At 37.8% G+C, this 24492-nt stretch overlaps 1 non-coding gene and 1 pseudogene across 1 annotated transcript; both read right to left on the bottom strand.

Moving 5' to 3' along the window:
- Positions 1-1803: 1803 nt before the first annotated feature.
- On the bottom strand, positions 1804-14070 carry LOC110802292 (serine/threonine-protein kinase TIO-like; annotated as a pseudogene).
- Positions 14071-16830: 2760 nt separating this feature from the next.
- On the bottom strand, positions 16831-16937 carry LOC130471054 (small nucleolar RNA R71). Its single transcript, XR_008931743.1, has one exon. It is a non-coding gene; the product is annotated as a small nucleolar RNA R71 (small nucleolar RNA).
- Positions 16938-24492: the final 7555 nt, after the last annotated feature.

Raw genomic sequence — 24492 nt, 5'->3', positions numbered from 1 at the left:
CCTTTATGCACTTACTCATCCAATATTCTACAGTTAAAAAAAAAAAAATCTCTCTTCTCTCCTCTCCTATTCATAGACCCATTGCATCTTCATCCCAATTTCCTACTTCATCATCTTCTTCACTCCAGTTTTCTCACTCCTGCCATTTTGCTTTGCTTCAAAAACAAAAATATGTCTAGCCCATTGATTAGCACTAACCCCAACACGAATTCAATTCGTACCCTCCTCCTGATTCGAATCCAAACTCGTCTCCGACCCCGTATCCTCCTCAGAGTCTTGGGTCTAATCCGGTAATGTTGCCGCCACCGCCATCTCCATCGCTTTCGCCACCGATACCGTCGCCGCTATCTCCGGTAGTTTTGCCTTCTCCGCAACCGCCGACTGATTTCCCATTCTGAAAGGAAGTTTTTATTTGATTCGATTGTTATGAATTTGTTAGATTCAAATCTTTGTGTATATGTCGTATGACTTTTTATCAATGAATTAATTTGATAGGAAAAAAAAATGTTAATTAGAACACTATTGTCATTCAAATATTTGCTAAACAGTTGAACGCAATAGTTACTCTTTATAAATTTGTACTATAAGATGTGTACATGTTGTAACGAAAACATAAAACAACAAATAAACACACATTTACATGAATATGGTTCACTAACAATTAGAGATGGTCAGGGGATCAGGTCTGACCCAACCCACCCTGACACAACCCGTAATGGGTCACGTACGTCGCAACGTGGGTTGGACCCACTTATGACCCGTGGCACAACCCGCCCAATCCGGATAATTTTCTTGATGTGTCGTGGGTCGAGTTCTTTTAACACAACTCATTTCGACCCACCCCGTCTGACCCGACACAACCCACCATGGCACACCTGACCCACCCAACACACGAACCCAATTAACCCATCTAACCTTGTGACCCAATATACCAGCCTTCCTAATTTAAACTATTTTGTATGTTTAAAACGCTAATAAATATTACAGAGTAATTTTATTGTTTAGATGTACATTATAACATAAAAAATAATTAATTTAAGTTTATATAAAATTACTTTTTAACGCTTAAATAATCGTCAAACCCCACCTGACCCAAATAAGCTTCTAAAACCCATATAAACCCACCAAACCCATCGGAGTCATACCAAGCCCCAAAACCTGTCGTAACCCATCAAACCCACTCGACCCATACAACCCACCACGACCCACGTAACCCACGATCATGTACTTTGTTCATTTTTTCTGGCACAACCCACGGCTCGAACCACCCTAAATTAACTGAGGCGGGTCGTGTGTCAACTATCCCCGACCCACGATCAACCAAACCCACCCACGACCCACCTAACCGCCACGTTGACCATCTCTACTAACATTGTATTAGCTACGTTCACATTCAAAGGACCGGAGATTAATATTTTATCGATTTCAACGAGAAACAGATTTAGCATATGTTTTGTACTTAGGTAACAAGCTAATTCGAGTCATATTCGATCTAACAAACAAGTGCATTATGTATGCTCCCACATGATACTAGCCAAATTAAAATTTCTAAATAGTGTCAAAAGTCAAAGTGTAACAAATATTTTGAAACGGAGAGAGTAGACCCTACATTTTGTAAAGTGTAGGCATCTAATTAAATTTGATCCTTAATTAAGAAAGGTTATCAATCACCAAATGATATTATAAACAAGAACTTAAAGACTTATTTATATTATTTTGTTCTTGTTTATAATATCATTTATATATTTGAGGTCATTTCTGAGTATTTTGAATCATAAAATAACAGTAAACAAAAACAGGAAGTTGTTTAAAAATAGCTACTATACGTAAAGATACATTACGTATATCTGAGTAGAGTCTACCTCGATCACAACATAATCACATTTACATGCATTTGACTTGTTTGTAGGCCACCAATGATGCAAGCATCTAGTCTTAACTAAGTATAAGCTTCAAGCTCTCTACCAGTTGCCTGGCATATGTCACGAGCAAATTTGGCAATTTTGGGTGCAGGTGATTGCCGAAGTTGTGCTATCACTTGGAATGACTCCGACGAAAAAATGACATTCCTGCAAGGCGGGTAGCATGTACACATCTTTGCCAAAGCACAAAGTGCATTCTTTAGAGGAGACGCATCAATCGCATCCATTTTCAGAGAATTCAAGGCTAACTTAGAGCACTCATCAGAGACCACCTTAAGTAACGCCTGCTTCATCATATAACATAGAAACCATGATTAAGGATCGAGTCAAACATATAGCTTGTTAAAACTGAGAAAAGCAAATATTTGGGGATTTCCAACTAGCTAGATTATTTGTTAATTTAATAGAATCATTTTGTGGACCAACTAAACAAGCATAACCACGGTCAAAATGAGAGCTAACCTGAATAGCACCATTAGACATTATCTCATCGCCGAGCTTGTTTGAATGACGAACAAGGCTGTACAATGTGCCTGCAGCATTCACTTTTATGTCATCTTTTTCAGTTGAAATCAGCAAATTCGTTAGCTGGGGTATTGACCTTCTAAGTTCTTCGTACAATAAATCATCATGGAAGGCTGCATTTCCTACCTGTGAGAGACAAGATATGAGAAACATGCATATTTTAGATTACTGACTATGCTGGCTTGATAATATTAGTAAGTTTGATGCAGCTAAAAAAATAAAGCCGCCTTCAGTTGGGAAAACCAAGTTTTCCCAGTGGTCGGTATAGGTGTCTAGGAGAGAGTAAACCGGGGGCTGAAAGTATTTTCTCAAAGGTGGAAATCAAGAAACAAAATTTCCAGATATTTATTCAATTCAATATACTTTCTCCAAACACAAAAGAAACTCAATCCGTAATGCATCATAAGATGTTGACGTCATAAATCTTACAGCAAAACAGGCGAAGTTCCTGGTTTGCAGGTCTGAGTCGGTGCATCGGTCAATGAGGAGACTGATAATACCATACTTTCCCTAGATATCAAGTAATAAGAAAAAACATATCAGTAAACAATTCATATATTAACTGTAAAAAATTATGGGAAAAAAATACATGAACTTGAAATGCAAATGACAAAATAGAAGAATACAAAGAAACACATCTACAAAATTTGAGTTTCTTTGTAAACCTTATAATGCCCAAAGAGGGAAGTAGTGAAATCTTACCAATAAATGATAAAAGTAAGAGCTATGGAGGCACATGTTGCCTACAGCATTGCAAACTTTAGCACGTATAGCGCAATCATCAGAACAGAGCAACTCCTTTAAGCGTTGCAGTATATCTGCCCTCTCAATGTATTTGTACAAATTCTAAAAAACATACAAGAGACAATAATCAGACCAGGAATTCATCTATCATGCCTTCTAAACTACTCCACTAGTTAAGATCCAACTCTAAGAAACTAAAGAAGGCTCGAAACAGATGCCTTGGTGCTTAAATTAATGACAATGTCTTAAATTGTGCAAGTAACAACAAATCCTTCAAAGACTAGGACAATCACATATAAGGAAAATGGAAAAAAAGATTGCATTGTCAACTTAATTAGATGTTCCACCAGTTAATATAATTTTTCCTCTTCATGAACAATTTTTTTTTCAAATGATGCACCGACATGCTAACTATCCTAATATACATCTCAAGTCATGACACTGAGGCGATAGGGTTCATGGAGACCACGATGACCTGCCCACCCAGGTGCACTTTGAAATTAACTCAGTAAAATCGCACTGTAATCCATTAAAATGACAATCCATTGAATGACTGACCCTTAATCTCAGCACCAAAGTGCGTTTCAGAAAAACCATTCCTCTCTCAACAGAAGTTAGAAGTTTGTAAAGTCACAATGGTGCCCTGCGGTTGTTAAACTATTCACCTAAAATAACATAGTTGAACAGACAATCTCACTATCTTTCCCCGCGCCCCAATAACAAGAACATCATTCACTGTCACTTTATCCACAAAACTCAAGATCTGGTGAAATTCTGGCATTAATGAGTTTCGAAGACCCACAGTGGGGGTGAAGCACGGGAAGAATAATTATTAATCAGTTTCTTTATCAAAAAGTGCTATTGTGCTATACATTCCTTTAGCATAAGCTTTCATTAGTTGAAGAAACATGGTCGGAAAGAACTTATCTTAGTGCTACAAACAGCATGTGCAGGAGCTCTCCAACCTCCTCTTAACTATGTGACACGCACACAAAGTTGGAGAGACGTGTCCACTTGTCAAGCTAAATAACCATTCAACCTAAATCTACGAACTTGTTGTTGGAATAGAAGTAACTCTCCGTATTCTTTCCTTGGAAGTGAAATTTGGAGAGCTCATCCATGAAACCCATTGCAAAACTCTAAACAGCGTAAGTTACAAGCATATATAACATTACTCGCTAGCATGACCATGTACATGCATTACTTTTTGGAGGGTGTCTTGTACAGATCCTTTCACTATTTATAAAGTAGCTGAATCTAATGTGTTGCATGCAAAGTCACATGAATCTTCTGGAAAGCTGAATGGGAGATGCAAAGTGACAGCATATTCAAGGGTCAAAAGTGAATCTATTCTTCAGCAAACATACAAATGCAAACAATTTTCAATTATGGTAAGTGAACTGACCACATGTAAACGAGCAAGGTTAGACACTATCATGAGCATGTCCAGGATAACCTCTCTAGGACATGAACCATCAAGCAATCTTCTCATTCTTGCAGCTTCTAGCATCTCGTTTTCCACAAGATGTTTGGCTAATGCTTTATAGCTGATCATTTTTGAAAGCAATAAGACTGGCTTTCTAGTGTCCTCCAACCCCAAGATATCAGCACACTGTAATATTTGGCAAGGCACCCCTGACTGCAAGTAGAAAGAGAAGAAAAATATAATGGGAAAATTATGTAGGAACAGCATAGAAAGGAAACAAAGGATAAACAACCACTTTGTGGACTTGCATTGAACTGATATGTTCAACTATTCTCTTTTCGATCATTTATAACATGCAAAAGAAATTGTCATCAAACTATGCATCACTATTCCACAGGAACAAAAAAAAAATGCTTGCTAAAGAAATGTAGGTCATCTAGGTGAATAATAGTAAGCACACAAGAACAATCAAACGCATGATCAATTGATCATACATTCTCCCTCATTCTCAACTGGCATGACTCATGAATCTCATGTTTCATGTCTTATGGAATATCAAATGAAATGTCTAAATATAAAAAAAGTGGGAAAATACTTGTATATAATAGGATGTGGTAAATGACCATCTAACCTCAATCAAAATCTCCACATACTTTCCCATATTCTCCTTAATTTCTTTTTTATTGTCACCTTCCTCCATGTATAAGTTTGCAGCAGGTGAGCTGACATTTAGAGGAATCCCACTATACATGGATGCAGTGACAGAAGGATAGCCGAGCGAATTTTCAGTGGCAACAAAAGGAAAGGCCAAAAAATCAATTGCTGCATCAATTATTTCCCTCACTCCATTCAACCCCCCGCCAGGCCCACACCAAGATTTAAGAAGCTTCAGATGAGCACCAGATATTAAGTCGTTGATACAATTGACATGCACTCTTTCCAGCATTATCTGTTGGAAAGTTACAGAACCACACTGACTTATACATGAAACAGCCCATACAACTCCAATGGGAGACAATCCAACTACATTCTGCAAACAATCGGTTTCAACTAGATCTTTTCCCAGCAAATCCATAAAAGTTTTGGAAGTCCACTAGCACAGAACTGTTTAGAAGCGATTTGTCTTTCCCATCTCAATTTAGATTTGAGCAACCCAACACAGCCATCCTTCAGCCCATGCCCATGTGAAAGCATATAATTTGTAGCGTTGCAGGTGTTCTCCAGCTTATCTTTATTATTCATTTTGAAAAGGTCACAAAGAAAAGACATACAAGGGAAAAAAGGCATTGCAGCATTTATTACTGAAGAATTAACTGAAGCTCCACTTTCAATCAATATAATAGATGCAAATGCTAGCATGGCTGATGCACAATGAGGTTGTAATGAGGTGACTGCTCCATCATTAAAAGAAAAAAGGCAAGCAAGTGATGATAGCCTTGATTGCTGTATTTCTGAGGAAGTAGTTAGAATAAGAGCTGCTGAGTTCCCCACAGCTGATTTGAAAGACTGTGCTATTGTTGCAAGCAGCAGACACGAATGCAAAGCAAGCCCGCTAATATTAGTGTATTCGAACTTCGAGCCAATAGCTTCGCTAGTGGGTAAGTCTTTGTTCAGAGATGACCCACATTGAGATATTATAGAGAAGATCTCAGAGACAAATGTCTTACCCTCTCCACTTATAGCAGTTGCAGCAGGCAAAGATCTTGGAAAGCCACAAAGTACATTAGATAAAATTCCACTGTGCATACAGCACCTGTGTAGTAGCTGAAATAAAAAAGACTTTATGTTAAATTTCAGAAGGATACATGAGAACTGGATAGGATACTCATACTTATATTCAGATTTCTAATCATAATCGAAGTCAAAAACCTCTTCTAAGAACCGTTGTGATGATGATGAAATATCTAGCTATCAGGCATCAGCAACAAAGTCTCCTCTTACATATATACGGATGGAAGTAACAAAGTTGGGGCATATCATACCTGGATAGTAGCTAAGAGTACTTCGTCTTTACACTGGCAAAGGCAATACCACATAGCATCTTGAACTGGTTCAGAATTCAGGAATGCTCTTGTTATAGTCTCAACAACCTTATCGGAACCACCCGCAATATCTGGCAGCCCGTCACAATCCCTGATGTCAGCTTGAACCAACGAATGGCTGCGCAAAAAGGTGAGTGGGAACTTCTAATGTTTTTCCTTGAAAGAGAGATTCTCTAGAGAATCTACCAAACACCAAAGTGCTTTGCACCCTTCAGAGGCAGCACAGAAGAAATTAGCAGAACCTAAGTGCCTTGTTCCAATGGCTGCTAAGCTAAGGCACAACTTATCGACTAAATTGCTTGTCATGGCATGCACAAGGATTTGCTTCAGGATATCTGTAACTTTCAGCGGTCTAGAAAGAGGAAATTTCTTAATAGCCAACATAACTTGATTTAACAGGACCGCAATGAGAGAGTTGGACTCATACAGAACTCGTCCACTTGAATCATTTAAGCTACTAACAACCTGTCAAACATTTAAAAAATTTAGGACTCATCAGTCAAAAGGTGAAGCTAACTGATAAGTTGAACAGCCGTCATTTCATGAGATTGCAAAAGTAGACACTTCACCCCACACGACCTAATATACCATTTACGCATGTCAGCTCTCTCTCATTCTCTACCTGAAATGAGCCTTTTGCGTCTTCAGGCAGCTTTGATTTTCCCAAAACAAAGCAACAAAAACCCTCTCTAATATTTTGATTTCCCAATTCATACCCTAATTGTTGATCTAGAGCTTTCAAGCTCAAACCTATATCTACTATTACTCTAGATGTGGTAAAATTTGTGTGATATGGAATAGTTCAAGAGTTTTAGATTTTCCCAATCTATAATCACTACTCCCTATCCTTCTTTTTCTTTCGCCAGTAACTGTGGTCACCTTAATCAGTTATGTCCGACTGCCTAGATTGGAGCCGTAACATGTTGACCCAAGCAAATATGAGGCCAAAACAGCCATGCCGATGGCAGCAAAAAAACAAAGAACACAGGCGGGGGGGCGCAAAAACGTTATTTTAAGGAACAGCAAAACCAGCCAGAATGTAGAGGTCCAATCAAATATATGTCTAACCTCATGATTGACCTTTGTCAAACTACTATGCTTATTAAAACATAATAACAGAATTCATCACATATATGATAGATTTGAGGATTATCTGAAAATAGAAACCAACAGGAATTGTACTACCAAAAACTGTAGAAACCAACAGGAATTGTACTACCTGCGAATACACCTCAACCACTGCAACCCATTGAGTGAAATATCAGCTACCAAAGCTGAGTCCACCACCACCAATCAATTTTTTAATAACGGACAAAGTCTGGAAAGAAATCAACTCAGATAGTAAATATCATACACCAAAATTCAGAGTTCTTGAAAGGGCCAAAAATGAACAACCCCCCCCCCCCCCCCCGGTCCTTTTCTCCGTAAGCACAACACACCAAAAATAAAAAGTAAAAAATTAGTATAGAAATAACAACGAAGCACATCTGAAACCTGATGTCATATATTACAAAAAATACAATATCTTCAATAAGAGGAGCTAAAATAATACCTTAGCGATCAAGTCACAAACTTCAAGACTTTTCTGGCCAAGAAAAGCAGAAGTCAGCCCCAAAAGCTCAAAAACTACTTTATCCTGGGAAGTATGTGTAATAGCTTCAGCTGCCACTAAGTTTGAAAGTATTCTGAGCGATTGGTTTAGATTACGAACTGCCCCCTTCCTGTAAATTTAGAGAGAGAGAGAGAGAGAAGAAGAAGAAGAAGAATAAACATACAATTCATTACATGTCCCCAAATCACAAACTTTGTAAGTAGACAGACTATACATTACACCGAACCCTCCGGGGGGTGGCAGGCCACAGAAACATAGCTAAAAATTTACCAACATTTTGAAGTTCCAAAGGACAAAAGTTACTTCTTGAGAGAGAATCCAAAAATCAAATGCAAAACATCACATCAACAATAAATGAGCTTTTCATAATCATGCAGAAATGTTATCAGGATTTTATGATATTAATCTACTCCAGAGTCCAGACCAATCGACTATCAAATCTACTTAAGGTTTGAAGATTATAGGTAACGGTTATCCATAAGTTATCATCAAGGGTGAAAGAAAGGAAAAGTAATTATGAAAGAAAGAAAATGATGCAAACTTGCAAGAGTCAAGTAGACTAATAAAAAGTTAAAAACAACAATCAGTAGATGAGAGAATGGATCATTTACCAGCAACAGTTATGAGTGCCTTTAGAAAGCATCATAACTGGTTCCAGAATAAGTTCAAGGGCACACATCTCTTGTCCTATAGTTTTTGCACCTTCTAAAGTGGACGAATTGTTTTCGAATCTATCCAATGCTTGACCACCTGACATATAACAGATTAACAGGTAAGTTATATCTTTCAATTTGTCGAATCCCAATATACTTTCCATCCAGTAAAAACATTTAGAAAAGGTAACTATAATGCCTCAATAACAATGGATCCCTAAAATACATTAGAAATGAAAATTTAAAATTGACGCATTTATACAGATTAATGGAACCAATAATGCATACGATTATAAGAATGTCAAGCGATATTTGCAAGACTATCACAAAGAAGGCCTTAAAAATAGTTTACATCTGAAGCACCAGCGATAAATTATGCCCATGTCAGATCCAATCAGTGTTCTTCAGAAAGCTATAGTCACACAGAATCTGACAAGTTGAGACATGTTTGAAACCATACTTTCAAAATTCTGAGTATCAGGATGCAAAGGAATCACTGGAGTTTTGCCTTTCAGAGCAGCTTTTGCAGTAGAAGGCAAATCCTGGGAATAGTTACGACAATGAATCTGTAAGACGATTGACATAATAAAGATCATACGCAATAGATAACTGTACTATACCAACCTTCAATAAATGGGGAGATCCTATGATAAAAGGGTGCTCAAGAAGAGTAGGCCAAGTGAGTCTCTGCTGTGGGATCTGATTCCAAATTTTTAATTCATTATCAGCAATTTATTTCCTTAAAATAGTTTTTTAAAAAGACAAAAATTATGATTTACAACCTTATTGAGCAACCCCTTTAAGAAGGTTTTAAATTCCAGGCTCATATTTTCTGGATACTTAACTGGGTCCTGCAAAGGAGGCAAAATCAGCTTAAATATCTCCACTCCATTTTATTGACCCTGATACTAATATGAGTTTCTTGATACCTTGACAATAAGTCTGAAAAGTGAATAAAATGAGTCGGCAGAAAATGGTGGTAGGCCAACAAAAAGTTCATACCTGTTGCATACATAGATTAGTTAACTCTTGTTCATTGAAATGGTGAAGTAGTATATCCATATTCAAATGCAGTTTATGTAGATTGATTTCACAGCTAAAATAAATTATTATTTGGAGAATGAAGGTAAAATTGAAATTGAACTAAAACAATAGCAATATAGTATCGAGGAACATACAAAATGACTCCCAGAGACCACAAATCAACTGTGTGGTTGTATGGTTGCTCGCGGACAAGCTCAGGAGCCATGTACAATGGAGTGCCTAATAAAATCAGATGCAGGAAAAAGGGGGGCGGAAATTTGAGAAAATAAAATAAAGAAAAGCAGCAACCCAAGTAGCTGACACATGCATGGAAATATTTCTTTTTATTCTAGTATAAAAAAGCTTTAAAAGCTAGAACAGTTAGAAGTGACTCCCAACTTTAGTTGGAGAGGAGGGCAGCATAGTAAAAAAAGAGTAAGATATACTACAGAAATAGAAACAGATGAGCCTGACCTTTGAAAGAATGAAGAACAACAGTCTTTGTTGACATGGCACGTGCAAATCCAAAATCACAAAGCTGAACAACAATAAAGGTAACAGTAAAAAAAAAAAGCATAAACCAAAGCAGGTTAAGTAAATCCCTGCTGAATTTGAGGAGGTCATTTAAAAGCAGCAAGGAAGAAAATGTTCTTTAGTAATGAGAGTAAATAAATGGTTACAAACAAGTTAACCTTGACATATGACCCAGAGCAGATGAGGATATTTTGTGGCTTCATGTCCCTGTGAACAATTCGGTTCGAATGCAAATAATGCAATGCACTCACCTGGGTTTTTGAACAGAAAATAATTAGACATTTTATACATGTGGAAAAGCCAATAAGACGCACATGCTTTGCATAATTACACAGCTTGAGAGCTAACTTAAGACAACCGATAAATCTAAGATAAAATAGTAAAAAGAAATTGTACCAACTGCTTTGCAATTGCTTGAACTTGAGCTTCAGGTAAAACCTCATGATCCTCAAGAATCTTAGATAGCTCACCCTGTAAAACAAAAGATTTACAGCAATCATACACAAAATCAGTCGATTATCTCAGCTATTCTATAAATTTTAAAATAAATCATGATAACCTAATTTTAAGCGAAATGGAAGAGAAATAAACAGCCTAGGGTAAATAGTACGTATTTGTCAACACCCCCCCCCCCCTGCACTGTTCAAGACATTGGGAACTTAATGATGTTGTATTCATATTAAGATAAATATGGTTGAGAAAAAACCACCAACATACGCTCTATTGTTAATACTTCCTCCATTCACAAATAATTGCACCCTTTCTCTTTTGAAGGTCAGATGTCAAAAACTTTGACCGCAAATTTCTCATTAAAAAAAAAAAGAAAAAAAATAGGCATCTAAGATCTTGTCAAGTATCATCTCAATGTCTCTTTTCAAAATATTAACATTTCTACAATTTTTACTAATACATAACAAAAATATTCATGGTCAAATAAGAGCATTGATGGCCTTAAAAAAAGAAACGGTGCAATTATTAGTGAATTGAAGAATTATTATCTTGTGCATCATATTACCTGTTCAAAATAGCATTGTCATGTATTAAAGAGTATTTACAAAACAACCTTCATGTTATAGCAAGGTAAACTGCATAAAGTAGAACCCCAGACAATCACCAAGGGTAAGAACCTCCTTAGAGGCATTGGGGCAGTGTTAATATTGTGATCATACAGCAGACAAAAACCATCAAGTATACAGGTTGATGTCCTCGTTAGAATATCTTCGTTAGAATATCTCAAAATTCTAAGAACAAGAAAGTATACAGGTTACTGGGACTTGGAAAGGGAAAACAGCAACATCTATGTAAACAACATGAACCTAAAAATTGCCTTTAAAAAGCAAGTGCTAAAGTGCGAGAAAAAAGTACCTGAGCAAATTCAGTGACTACACAAAATTCTTCTGCAGTCTCAAACGAGTCAAGCATTTCAATTATATTTTCATGTTTCAGCTTTTTGAGGATCTGAGATGTGCAAAAAATATTAGTGATGACTCATAGTAAGCTACGCATAGCTACAACTAATATTCAACTGTAATGGGAAGCTCCACTTGTTAAGTTCATTTTAACAAGTAATGGTAAGGCTTTCTCACAGCACAGGTAGTTGACTCGCTGAGGAAGTTTTTTGTTTAACCACAGGGGAACTGGTTTCCGATTAACAATTAAACTTGAATATGTCCTCGGTCACAAAAACAAATCGAGGTAATTGTTAAAAATAGAGATAATGACCTCAATCTCTTGCCTAAGACCGCAAAGATCTTTCTCAGTCTTCCCATTCTTCAGAATAAACTTCATAGCGACGACCTGAAATTAATAAACTCAAACTTTTTAAATGAGAAACAATAACTGTTAAACAGAAATTTTAAGCGAAAAAGGAGGTTTACTTGACCAGTACACTTTCTCCTTCCTTTATAGACCTTCCCAAATGAACCTTCGCCAACAGGCTCCATCATGTGATAGTTGGATGCAATACCCATTATCTGCAGGAGAGATACCAAAATTATACATATAAATAAATATTAAGTAGGGCATATCAGAAATTAAATAAAACCTTAAACTAAAACGAAGAAGTTACCATTTACTTAAACATGTGTTATCTAAGAGTAGGTGCATAAGTTATCTTTTTCTTAGTTGAATTATTGGTAAAATTTGCTAAACAATCTCAAATTTTTTCATTTTATTATTAAATATGTTCATATATTTAAGCAGACATAAAAGACCAAGGTAAAAAGCAGTCATGAAAAATATCTTGGAGCTTGTTTGTGAGAAAACTCTATCCTCCTTCAGAACCCTTTCTTAGACTTAATAAAACAAAACAAAAATGAAAACGTAAATATAACTTCTATGAAAAAAAGGAACCGTGTATCTGAATATCAATTTGACAGCAAAAATTGCAATAATAATCAAGGACAACTCAACTATTCATATTTATCCATACTAAAACAATAACATTACCATGTTAACATTCAATAGTGCATGAGAAATTGAGAAGTGAAGAATCACCAACATAATTTCAATGGTATTTAGACCGTGTTAATCATCAAACTTCATCGACCTCATAAACAAAATCGCCCCCCACCACCTAAATTTTCCAAAAACTCTAGCATTCTAGTCTAGTTATTAAAAAAAATTGTCCAAATTCTTATTCAATCAAGCTAATAAATTATACTATAAATATTAACAGAATCATTATGCCCTTAAATTATTGCTCTTTTCTACCGTGCTTCCTTCTAAATAAAGCCAAATCGACTGCAAAGTGGATATATAATAATTAGAGCAGGAGGAAGGAGATGAAGAGCAACACCCAGAGAATAATCTCCACTTATTTACTAAATGTAAGGCGCGGTAAAATAAAGCCCTGCATTCTTACAAAAATTCAAAGAAATTGCGGCAAATTTAACTTAGAAATTATCACAATAACTGACAGTGGTGGCTCCAGGAACTTTTGTTATGGATTCGGAATCATTAAACTATAAAAAAAAATCATAATACAAAATTTAAACTACAACTTAAAATTCAAGGGTGCACATAGAAGTTACAAACTTACATTAACATTAAAAAAAATACCGTTTTTCACGTTTTAAAAGCGATTTAATATATACGTAGTATGTGTCATTAACAATTAATGAATTTCAGAACTTATAGCACAAAAGTACCAAAACATCAACCCCTAAATCCCTAATTCCAGTTTCGTACCAAACCCTAATTCCAAATTCCAAATTGTAACAAAAATTGTCAATTGAACAATTAAACTACGGAGTATAAATTTTTAAAATTTCAAGACCTAATTTAGTTTACAAACTATAAACAATTAGAGTACTTTACCTTGGAAAATAGAGAGATTATGGTGTCGTGGTAGTCCGGTAGTGGACGCGGCGAAGTGGAAGGTTGAACGGCGGCGTGGCGATGGAAGTGCTGTGAAGGAGCTACTGGAAGGTAAGAGAGACAGAGTGGAGGAAAAAAAGGCTCTGGTATTTTTTTCCCGCTCAATTGGAGAATGGAGCAGTTACAAATGGGAGAAAAGGGAAATACAAGAGGAAAAATTAACGGGAATTATGGAACAATTTCCCTATAAATAGCTAAAAACATAATTACTCGTAGACCAGTTTCATGCCGGGCATTTAGTTGTGTAAATTATAACATTAACGTAAAATTATGTAATAAAAAAGTTACAATAACTCGTGTATGTTGGATATTAATTCTTACACTTTACTTATATGGACCTGGTCCACCCTATAATTAGCGTGAGTGTGTAATCAGGATATTTTTGTAAATTAATAGTGTGGGATTTATTGATTTCACGTGATCCCAAAAAACAGAAAAAATGCACGGCCTAAATTTCGAACGAAACCCTGAAATTCGAATTCTCTCTCCTCTAATAGATTCTCTCTCCACCAGCAGCTTCAACAACGGAGGTCGATTTAATCGATATGAATATCGATTTCAATAGCGCAATAGAAGAAACACAAAATCTTGTTTATAATGGATGTACAATATTGTACACCAAGCCCATTTTAAACAAGTCCATTGAACTCACACGTGTGAGTCCATTTGTTTTTTTTTTCGAAAGGGGGTTTGGCTTCCTCTATCACTCGCACTTTCTCTCTCTTCACCGTGTTCCCCTCTTTTCTCTCTCCTCTCTCTCTTTTGCGATCGTTTCTTCTGCGACTTCTTCTACTATTTGGCTACGTTTACCTCAATTGTTCATCAAGGTTAGTTTTTTTCATACTTTTTTCGTCTTTTCGTTTTTTGATATTTAGGTTTTCATATTTTAGGTTTTTGATACACTCATATTTTATATAGTTTTTACCCCCGTCCCGTATGCACTTTTCATCTCATTTGAGCTCTTCGGAGCCTATTTTAGTGCTAATGTGTGTTGTGTAGTGTCTGCTGGTTGCAGTGTTGTTTTTGATGATAATTGATCTTTGGAGGCCTGTTTCTTATCACTCTTGGATGACTACACGGATCCTGGAGCATTGCGGGATGATCTAGCTAGCTTCAAAGGGGCCACGAGCGTCAAACTTGGCCCAAAGGAGTTGGGCCTAGGCCTCAAGTTCAAACTCAAGGCAATTGCGTCAAACTGAGCTCAAAACCCGTGGCCCCGGTTTTCGGAAACCGGCAGGTTTTGAGAATTGAAGGAAATCTATCTTAAGTGCGAAACCGGCAGGTTTGGAGAAACCTGTGGCCCCGGTTTTCGCTACCTGCTACTTTTGAGACACCTGACTGGGCCGAAAACCGGCCGGTTTCTGGAAACCGGGGTGCCCGGTTTTCGGTCCCTTTGCGTCTTCTTTTGCTTAGTTACTCCGTGGGATTAAGGGGAGGCTTATATATATATATATATTTAGTGTTTTTTTAGTACGGGCTTCTTCCGGAATTTCGTATTATTATTGTGCTTAGCTTAAAACTTCAATTTTTATTTCTCAAAACACTCGGCTTTTAATTAATTAAAGATTCAAACTTTCAGTTAATCCTTCGTTCTTCGTTTTAGGTATTACTTTGTTTCTTATTCTTTTATTCAATTTCAATTATGCTCTCAATTAATATGTTTGCTTTGTTTATTGGTAATATGTGTGAGTAGTTACTTTTCTAGGGTTTAAGGGGATTCATGAATGCATGATTGGGATTATATGTGGACTTGATTACTGATTGATTGATTATAATTTCTATAGCTTATTATTATTGCTCGTCAATTCTGTTCGGCCGGACTATTTTGATTTGAGTTTGATTAATCTTAGATTATGCGCCGAGAGGTATAAATCTGATGTTTTTGGTCTGTGGCTATTAGATAGGAATTATTTCTAGTACGTAGCGAGAGCCCGGTAGTTGTTCTATCCTAAGGAATTCATAAGATTCGAGAGATGCATGTCTTCCTAATTATGATTGTTAATTGATTGTCATTGTCCGTTGTCCAATCCCGGTCTGCATTTATGGTGAACCGTTGCCCTAGATTCCTTTAATATTGTTATTTTCCGATTTGATTATTTGCTTTAGTTTAATATACAAACCAATCCAATTCTTGTTACCAGTAGTCTAGATTAGTCATTTAATTGTAGAAAGAACACTGTTTCCCTGTGGATACGATCCCTGCTTCCCTTGCTATATTTTTAGTTGGTGAACGTTAGGTTTATCTTTGATAGGAGTGCGATTAAGCCTGTCAAATTTTGGCGCCGTTGCCGGGGAAACGGTTTTATTTTCTGTTATTAATTGTTTTTCTAGATTATTGTTTGTTACTTCTCAAGGGACTCCCGTTCCTTGAGACCGGATCTCACGACTGTTTTCTAGCTTTTGCTTGTTTATGCCCAGGACTGTCCATACCAGCAATCTGACTTCGTTCGATCCTGAACCTGAACGGACCTTTCGTAGACGGCGTAGATTCGTTAAATAGTTGAGAGACTATTCTGACTCTGAATCCGAGTATCTGATTAGCAATCTATTCCATACAGATTCAGAGATGGGTGACCAAGCACCACCACCGCCACCCCCACTTGTGCCAAGGCTTACAGACTACTCTAAACCAAGTCTGTCTATGCTTCCTAAGGCAATCATGCCTTCCATTGCGGTCGAAAATTTCAAGATTGAACCCCAACTGATAAACATGATCGAGAGACACCAATTCGGTGGGGAAAAGGGTGAAGATCCTAATCTCCATATTCAGTCTTTCATTCAGTATTGTGCCACCATTAAACAGAAGAATTTAACACCGGAGCAGACTATGGAGATACTCTTTCCATTTTCATTGAGTGGGAAGGCAAAGCTATGGATTAACAGTCTCAACCTCGCAGCTATGAAAATCACCGACTGGAATTCCTTGGCCCTTGCGTTCTATGTTAAATATTTCCCACCTGAGAAGACAACCCGTCTGAGGGGTCAGATATTAGGTATCTCTCAACAAGCAGATGAGAGTTTGTTCGAGGTTTGGGAAATATTCAAGGACTTACAAAGAGAGTGCCCACACCATGGTCTGGAGGACTGGTTCCTGGTTCAGCAGTTCTATAATGGTCTGGGTAATGAGTCTAGGTGTCTTTTGGATTCTGCTGCCAGTGGGAGATTTATGCAACTGGAGGTGCCTAGAGCTTTAGAGGTGATTGAGGAGATGGCCATCCATAGTGCCCAATATGGGAATCCTAGAGGTTTTGTCGATCGTGGTGTTAAGCATGAGATGAACTCTATTGAACAACTTACTGCTCAGCTAACTGCCCTACATCACAAGTTGGATAATATGCAAAACGCATCTTCCCAGGCCACCCAACAAGCTAGTGTTGCCGCAATGAGTGCTCAGTTGGCTAATGTCTGTAATAGTTGTGGGATGCAAGGTCATTATGCACCGGAATGTAGGAGCTCTATTGAACAATGCAATGCATTCCAGGCCTACAAGCAGAACAATCCGTACTCCAACTCATACAATGAGGGGTATAAAAACAACCCCCTATTATCATATAGGAGTACCAATGTTCAGAACCCCCACCGGATTCAACACCCTCCACCACCACAACAACCTTACCAACCGCGGAATAACTACAACCCACAACCTAGTGGACCACCTGGTTTTCCTCCACAACCTCAACCCACACAACCTGATCCCATGCTTGTTGAGATGCGGAATATGATGTTCGAATTGCAGAAGTCTCTGAGCGAAAAGGATGCCAAAATCGATGCCCTCACTGCTCATAACAAGATCATGGATAAACAGTTGGCGCAAATGGCTACTGCTCTTGCAGAGAGACCCAAAGGTCAACTCCCTTCACAGCCTGTGACCAGAGAGTCTGTAAATGCTGTCACTTTGCGGAGTGGATATGAGTATGATGGGCCACCTATGACTATAGAGGAAGGGGTTGGAGTATCTGTTAGTGGTATTGTGCCAGGAGAAAGTGAGAAGGTGGTCAAGGATAAGGAAGCTGACCAGGGGTTGAAAAGAAAGTTGAGATACAAGTTCCACCTATCAAACTTCCCTTCCCTCATCGTCAGCTAAAGAACAAGCTAGACAAGCAGTTTGGTAAGTTCTTAGAAGTGGTAAAGAATCTGCAGGTAACAGTCCCTTTCACTGAATTAATTACTCAAGTACCTGCATATGCTAAATACATGAAAGACATCTTGACTAGGAAGAGAGCATTTAGTGAGGTGGAGACTGTTGCATTTACTGAGGAGTGCAGTGCCTTACTACAAAATAAGTCTCCACCCAAGTTGAAGGACCCCGGGAGTTTCTCTATCCCGTGTAATATTGACAACCTTTTTATTGACAAAGCCTTATGTGATTTAGGTGCCAGTGTTAGTGTCATGCCCCTGTCTGTATGTACTAAGTTGAACATGGGTGATTTAAAAGTTACCAACATAACTCTGCAAATGGCTGATAGATCTGTGAAATACCCCCTAGGTGTTTTAGAAGATGTGCCTGTTAGAGTAGGTAAATTTTTTATTCCTGTTGATTTTGTTGTTTTAGACATGGAAGAGGATAGACAAATTCCTATTATTTTAGGTCGACCCTTCCTACACACTGCGGGGGCAATTATAGATGTCAAGAATGGCAAACTGACTTTAAATGTGGGGGATGACAAAGTCACTTTCAATTTAACCCAAGTTGCTAGAAGCCCGATGGTAGAAGAGTCATGTTTTGGAGTTAATGTTTCTGATGATTATTTTAATACTGAATTGACTCATACTAACTCTAATAACCCCTCGGAGAAAGCGCGTGTTTCAAATTGTTTTGCAGGTGGAGGTGACCGGAGTGTGAACCCCTTAACATGGGTTCGAAAGAAGGCACGGGTTGATGATGCTACGACCCAAAAGGCCGAAAGTTCTGTAAATGGTGGGCACCGTATTCATGATCGGGGTCGTGGTCTGTCACTCCCCGCACCATATAGCTCATCCAAGGCAATCGATGTGACACCAAATGGCACCATCTTTGGTGCCCCCATTCGATGAGCTGTCGTGGCTCTCATCCCTTTCCTCTCGATTGTCTGCGCATAAACGGAGATTGTGTAATGGGGACATTGCATCAATCTAATAGGGGATGATTATTTCATTATCCATTTATTGCTTTCCATAGTATACTTTTTGATTTCATTTTTTCTTGTGTTTTTAGTTTAGATTCTATAGCTTTAGAGAGATGAGGAGAGTGGAATTTTACCACTTGGTCGTTTGAGTAATGTGCTGATTTTTATACCAAGTGTGAGAAATTTGAAGGATGATGGGCGTTTTAGAAGGCGAGGAAAACCGGCCGGTTCGTGGAAACCTGCCGATTACGAACTTAGCATCATATTCATGCCTTAGAAATTTTTTGAGTTGCTTGGTCGTAAGGGGAAATTTTTAGCGAAAACCGGTCGGTTCCGTATGCAACCAAGAATCAGCGTCCGAGGAAAATGTTGAAGGAAAGTAAAGAGAAATTCGCGAAAACCGGGGAGGCAAGTTTCCACAAACCGGCCGGTTTCGCATGGAATAAGAAAAATTGCAAGTACCGAAAACCGGCAGGTTTGTGAGAACCTGGGCGCCCGGTTTTCGGAAACATGGGGTAAGCCAAAGCAGAGAAATTGCGAAAACCTGGGGGGCAGGTTTGGGGAAACCGACCGGTTTCGCGCATGTCAGGGAGTTTATAATTTCGCGAAAACCGGCAGGTTTTGGGAAACCGGTCGGTTTTCGGGAAAATTTCCGAAACAGAATAGCAGCAGCAGCAGTTTCCCACGAGGTCTCACTTTCTCAATTCATCTTCTTCCTCAAATTTTTCCCCAAAACTCCATTAAACCTCAAAACCCTAACTCTTCAAATCCTCATACCACCTTCATTACTCCACCAAATTACAAGTTTCTTACATCAAAATCATCCTCATCCTTCCCTCTTTCATCTCTTAGTATCAATTCCTTGTTTTTCATTATACACTCATATTTTATATAGTTTTTACCCCCGTCCCGTATGCACTTTTCATCTCATTTGAGCTCTTCGGAGCCTATTTTAGTGCTAATGTGTGTTGTGTAGTGTCTGTTAGTTGCAGTGTTGTTTTTGATGATAACTGATCTTTGGAGGCCTGTTTCTTATCACTCTTGGATGACTACACGGATCCTGGAGCATTGCGGGATGATCTAGCTAGCTTCAAAGGGGCCACGAGCGTCAAACTTGGCCCAAAGGAGTTGGGCCTAGGCCTCAAGTTCAAACTCAAGGCAATTGCGTCAAACTGAGCTCAAAACCTGTGGCCCCGGTTTTCGGAAACCGGCAGGTTTTGAGAATTGAAGGAAATCTATCTTAAGTGCGAAACCGGCAGGTTTGGAGAAACCTGTGGCCCCGGTTTTCGCTACCTGCTACTTTTGAGACACCTGACTGGGCCGAAAACCGGCCGGTTTCTAGAAACCGGGGTGCCCGGTTTTCAGTCCCTTTGCGTCTTCTTTTGCTTAGTTACTCCGTAGGATTAAGGGGAGGCTTATATATATATATTTAGTGTTTTTTTAGTACGGGCTTCTTCCGGAATTTCGTATTATTATTGTGCTTAGCTTAAAACTTCAATTTTTATTTCTCAAAACACTCAGCTTTTAATTAATTAAAGATTCAAACTTTCAGTTAATCCTTCGTTCTTCGTTTTAGGTATTACTTTGTTTCTTATTCTTTTATTCAATTTCAATTATGCTCTCAATTAATATGTTTGCTTTGTTTATTGGTAATATGTGTGAGTAGTTACTTTTCTAGGGTTTAAGGGGATTCATGAATGCATGATTGGGATTATATGTGGACTTGATTACTGATTGATTGATTATAATTTCTATAGCTTATTATTATTGCTCGTCAATTCTGTTCGGCCGGACTATTTTGATTTGAGTTTGATTAATCTTAGATTATGCGCCGAGAGGTATAAATCTGATGTTTTTGGTCTGTGGCTATTAGATAGGAATTATTTCTAGTACGTAGCGAGAGCCCGCTAGTTGTTCTATCCTAAGGAATTCATAAGATTCGAGAGATGCATGTCTTCCTAATTATGATTGTTAATTGATTGTCATTGTCCGTTGTCCAATCCCGGCCTGCATTTATGGTGAACCGTTGCCCTAGATTCCTTTAATATTGTTATTTTTTGATTTGATTATTTGCTTTAGTTTAATATACAAACCAATCCAATTCTTGTTACCAGTAGTCTAGATTAGTCATTTGATAGTAGAAAGAACATTGTTTCCCTGTGGATACGATCCCTGCTTTCCTTGCTATATTTTTAGTTGGTGAACGTTAGGTTTATCTTTGATAGGAGTGCGATTAAGCCTGTCAGTTTTCTACTGGATTTATTCTGCGAATTATGTTGAGATTTTGTTTTTTTGTGTTTGTGTTGTTGCGATTTTGTTTTTGTGTGTTTTGATTTAGGTTTTTATCGATTATTGCGATTTTTAGGTTTTATCGATGGTTTGTTTTTGCTGCGATTTTGTTCCTTAGCATAGATATGCTAGCTTGTTAGTCTGTTCTTTGTTCACAGTTCAGTTGTATGGTTGTTTTAGTAAAGTTGTCTGGCTGTTTGTTGAAGTGATTTGATTTTGATTTGTATTCGATGTGGCAGAGACACTTTTCAAAGCATAATTTTTCAATTTTATGCTTTGATTTAGGTTTTTTGCTAGGTTAATTTTATTGATTGTTGTCAAAGTTTATAAATATGTTGTTAAAGTTAAGGTTATTCAAGTAAAATTGAAGAAAATTGTATTGAAAGTTAAGACAATATACCTGTAATACCTCGTATTTTTTATTAATTATAAATATATTTTATCATATTTACAAAGCATTTTTATGATTTTTAGAATTTAATCTCATTTAAATATTATTTAAATGTATTTTTATTAATTAGAATATTTATTATTTTAATTAATTACGAAACAAATTTAATATTCAAAGTCGGGAAATTATTTGGGTTTCGTATTTCTAAAAAAGTTTGAATTAAATTCAAAGTCCAACTCGTTTTTATGATTAAGCCCAATCAAAGAATCCAACTAAAGTTTTAATTCAAACCCAATTCTGTAATGGAAGCCCAATACTCAAACTTCCTAGTCCTAGCCCACTAGGATTATAGAAGCCTATAAATACCCCTTATATTTCAATTAGATCCCCACTTCATTAAACCCTCGATCAAATTATTTTCTCTCTCATCTTATACTCGTACTCTCTTTCCTCTCTTTTTCCTCTTCCCTTGCGTCGTGCCCAGCCGAGCACACCCCTTGCTCGCCCCTTCATTCACTCGACGCCATCGATGCCCCTGCTCGTGTGTCTCGCACACTCGCACTTCCTCTCCTCTCGTCATTGTTTCCCCTCGCATACCGCGCCCAGCACCCGAGCACTCGTGCTCTCTCTCCCTCTTCCTGTCGTTGTGCGTTACTGCTTCTTGTTGCCCATCGCCGTGCGCGCCCCTGCTGCCTTCGTCACACACCCGCACCACACGCAACAACACCTCGTGAAGTGTTGTCGCGCACCAACCCGCACCATACTCCGTATATTTTGTTCCTTTTGCGCCCGGTCACACTAATTTGTGATCGTACCGTGCTATAGGTCGGTTTGGTATAATTCTCTTCTTCCTAATTTATTATATTTCAAATTATGTTTTTAAATTACGGATTTTTATTATTATTATTGAATTATGATTGATTATATTGTTGGGATTGGTTATGAACACCAAATTTGAGGATTTATGTGTTTAGATCATTGAAGGATATTTTGATTTGAAGTACTATAATTTTCATATTTAGTTATTGAATAAAGTGTTGATTTTAAAAGGTTTAAATTGGTTTTAATGATGATTTCGGGTTAGGATTTTAATATTAACGTACCTAATGACAAATTGATTAGCATAGTTAGATGATGATTTTAATTATGATAATCAATTATCTTTTTCAGATTATTTTAAAGACCTAAAGTGTCAATTTTTAATGCGTTTTAGTATGAAAATAAATGAATTTCATGCAAAGGTTTTAGTTATTCAATTGAGACTATTCTTTTATTAATAAACGACTAATTTCTAATTAATTCAAGTGTTTTAAAAGTTAATAAAGTTGCTGGAAATTTAATGAACATGAATAATAATTGAATTTCAGTATTTTAATGATAGGAGGAGATTTTTAATCTAGAGACTTGAATCACAAAGTGGCCGCCGTACTTAGGTATTCAAGGTACGTACATGTCTAGGGTGACCACTGATATACGCATTATTTATAGCTTTTTTACCCCCCGCCCCTTAGTACTTTTGTGCGTAAAATGAGCTCTTATTAGCCATTTTTAGTACTAATATGTGTTATGGAGTGTGCCTTGAGTTTCAGGTTGTTTGAAGAGAAATTGGCCTTTTTAGGCTCGTTTCGTGATATTTCGAGCCACTACACGATCCAGAGTAGGTTTGGGACGATTAATGTCAACTCTTGGGAGCCTAGTATTGTAGGGGAATACAGTTAAATACATATAACATGTGCGGAACAATCCCTAAAGCCAGGAAACATGTATAAAGCACAGATTAAGCAAACTTACATTCGAAGCGTGTTTTCCCGAGTTTACGATTCACGAACACGAACAAAGAACTCCAATTGTCGTTCCTCTATTTTGTTCACCGACATGTTCAGATCCGTCTTGATAATCGTAGCTTAGAAAATATTCAAGAGTGTTTGCTTTTTGGGAAGAACAATTTTGTGTAGAGAGCATAACTGAAACTACGTAATTTCTGAATTAGGTATAGGGTTGGAAAAACTGACGTAAGAGTGTGGAATATAACCTAGGTTATATTATGTGTAACCGGCCAAGGCACAAGGCCTTAACCGGCCACACACTCACACTCAGCGAAGCCACATAGTCACGCAAGCCCAGCAGCAGGCCGAAGCCCACAACAGCCGAGCAGCAGCAATGGGCCGCGGGCCTGGCTTGTTATACTCGCTGCGCTGCTGCCCCTTGTGCGCGCGCACTCGTGCCGCGGGCTGCCTTGCTTGCCGCGCCCAAGCTTGCTGGCTCGTTGGGCCTTGCGCGCATGCGCGCTTGGCTCGACGGCCGTCAATTCCGTTGCGGCTCGTATTCGCGACTAACGCCTTACGGCTATTATTTATTGCATCGTATATCACCGTCGTACGATACGAATATTCGTTTCTCCCAGCTTACGAATATTCGCGATACGATTCTGATGCGAGGTCGTATCGTATATTATGTTTTTCCGAACTAATTCCCGAAAAGCTATTAAATGAATTTCCGATTAATTTAATTTGGTGATCTGCTACATGCCATTGGTGTGACCTTATAGGTTCAGTCAAGAGTAAGTTGTGAGTCTAATATAGATCAGAACTCACTGATCGGAAGCATTGCTCCAGCTAGCTGTTCCGATCACTTGATCCCACTGAATTAATTGTTCGTAATTAATCTGAACCTTGGTATTAGACTTAATGCACCTTGGGTGAAGTAGACATTTCCTCCAGTCTCCCACTTGTCATTCAGACAAGTGTACATTCACATTCCTTTTTCGCTTAGTGTTACTTGCTGAACATAAGGTAAGATCCAAGTCATCCTTATTAGGTCCTGAAGTGTTTCTCGGATTACTGAGTTC

This window comes from Spinacia oleracea, chromosome 3 (assembly GCF_020520425.1).
Source record: "Spinacia oleracea cultivar Varoflay chromosome 3, BTI_SOV_V1, whole genome shotgun sequence".
NCBI lineage: Eukaryota > Viridiplantae > Streptophyta > Magnoliopsida > Caryophyllales > Amaranthaceae > Spinacia > Spinacia oleracea.
This window is presented reverse-complemented; position numbering and strand designations above follow the sequence as displayed.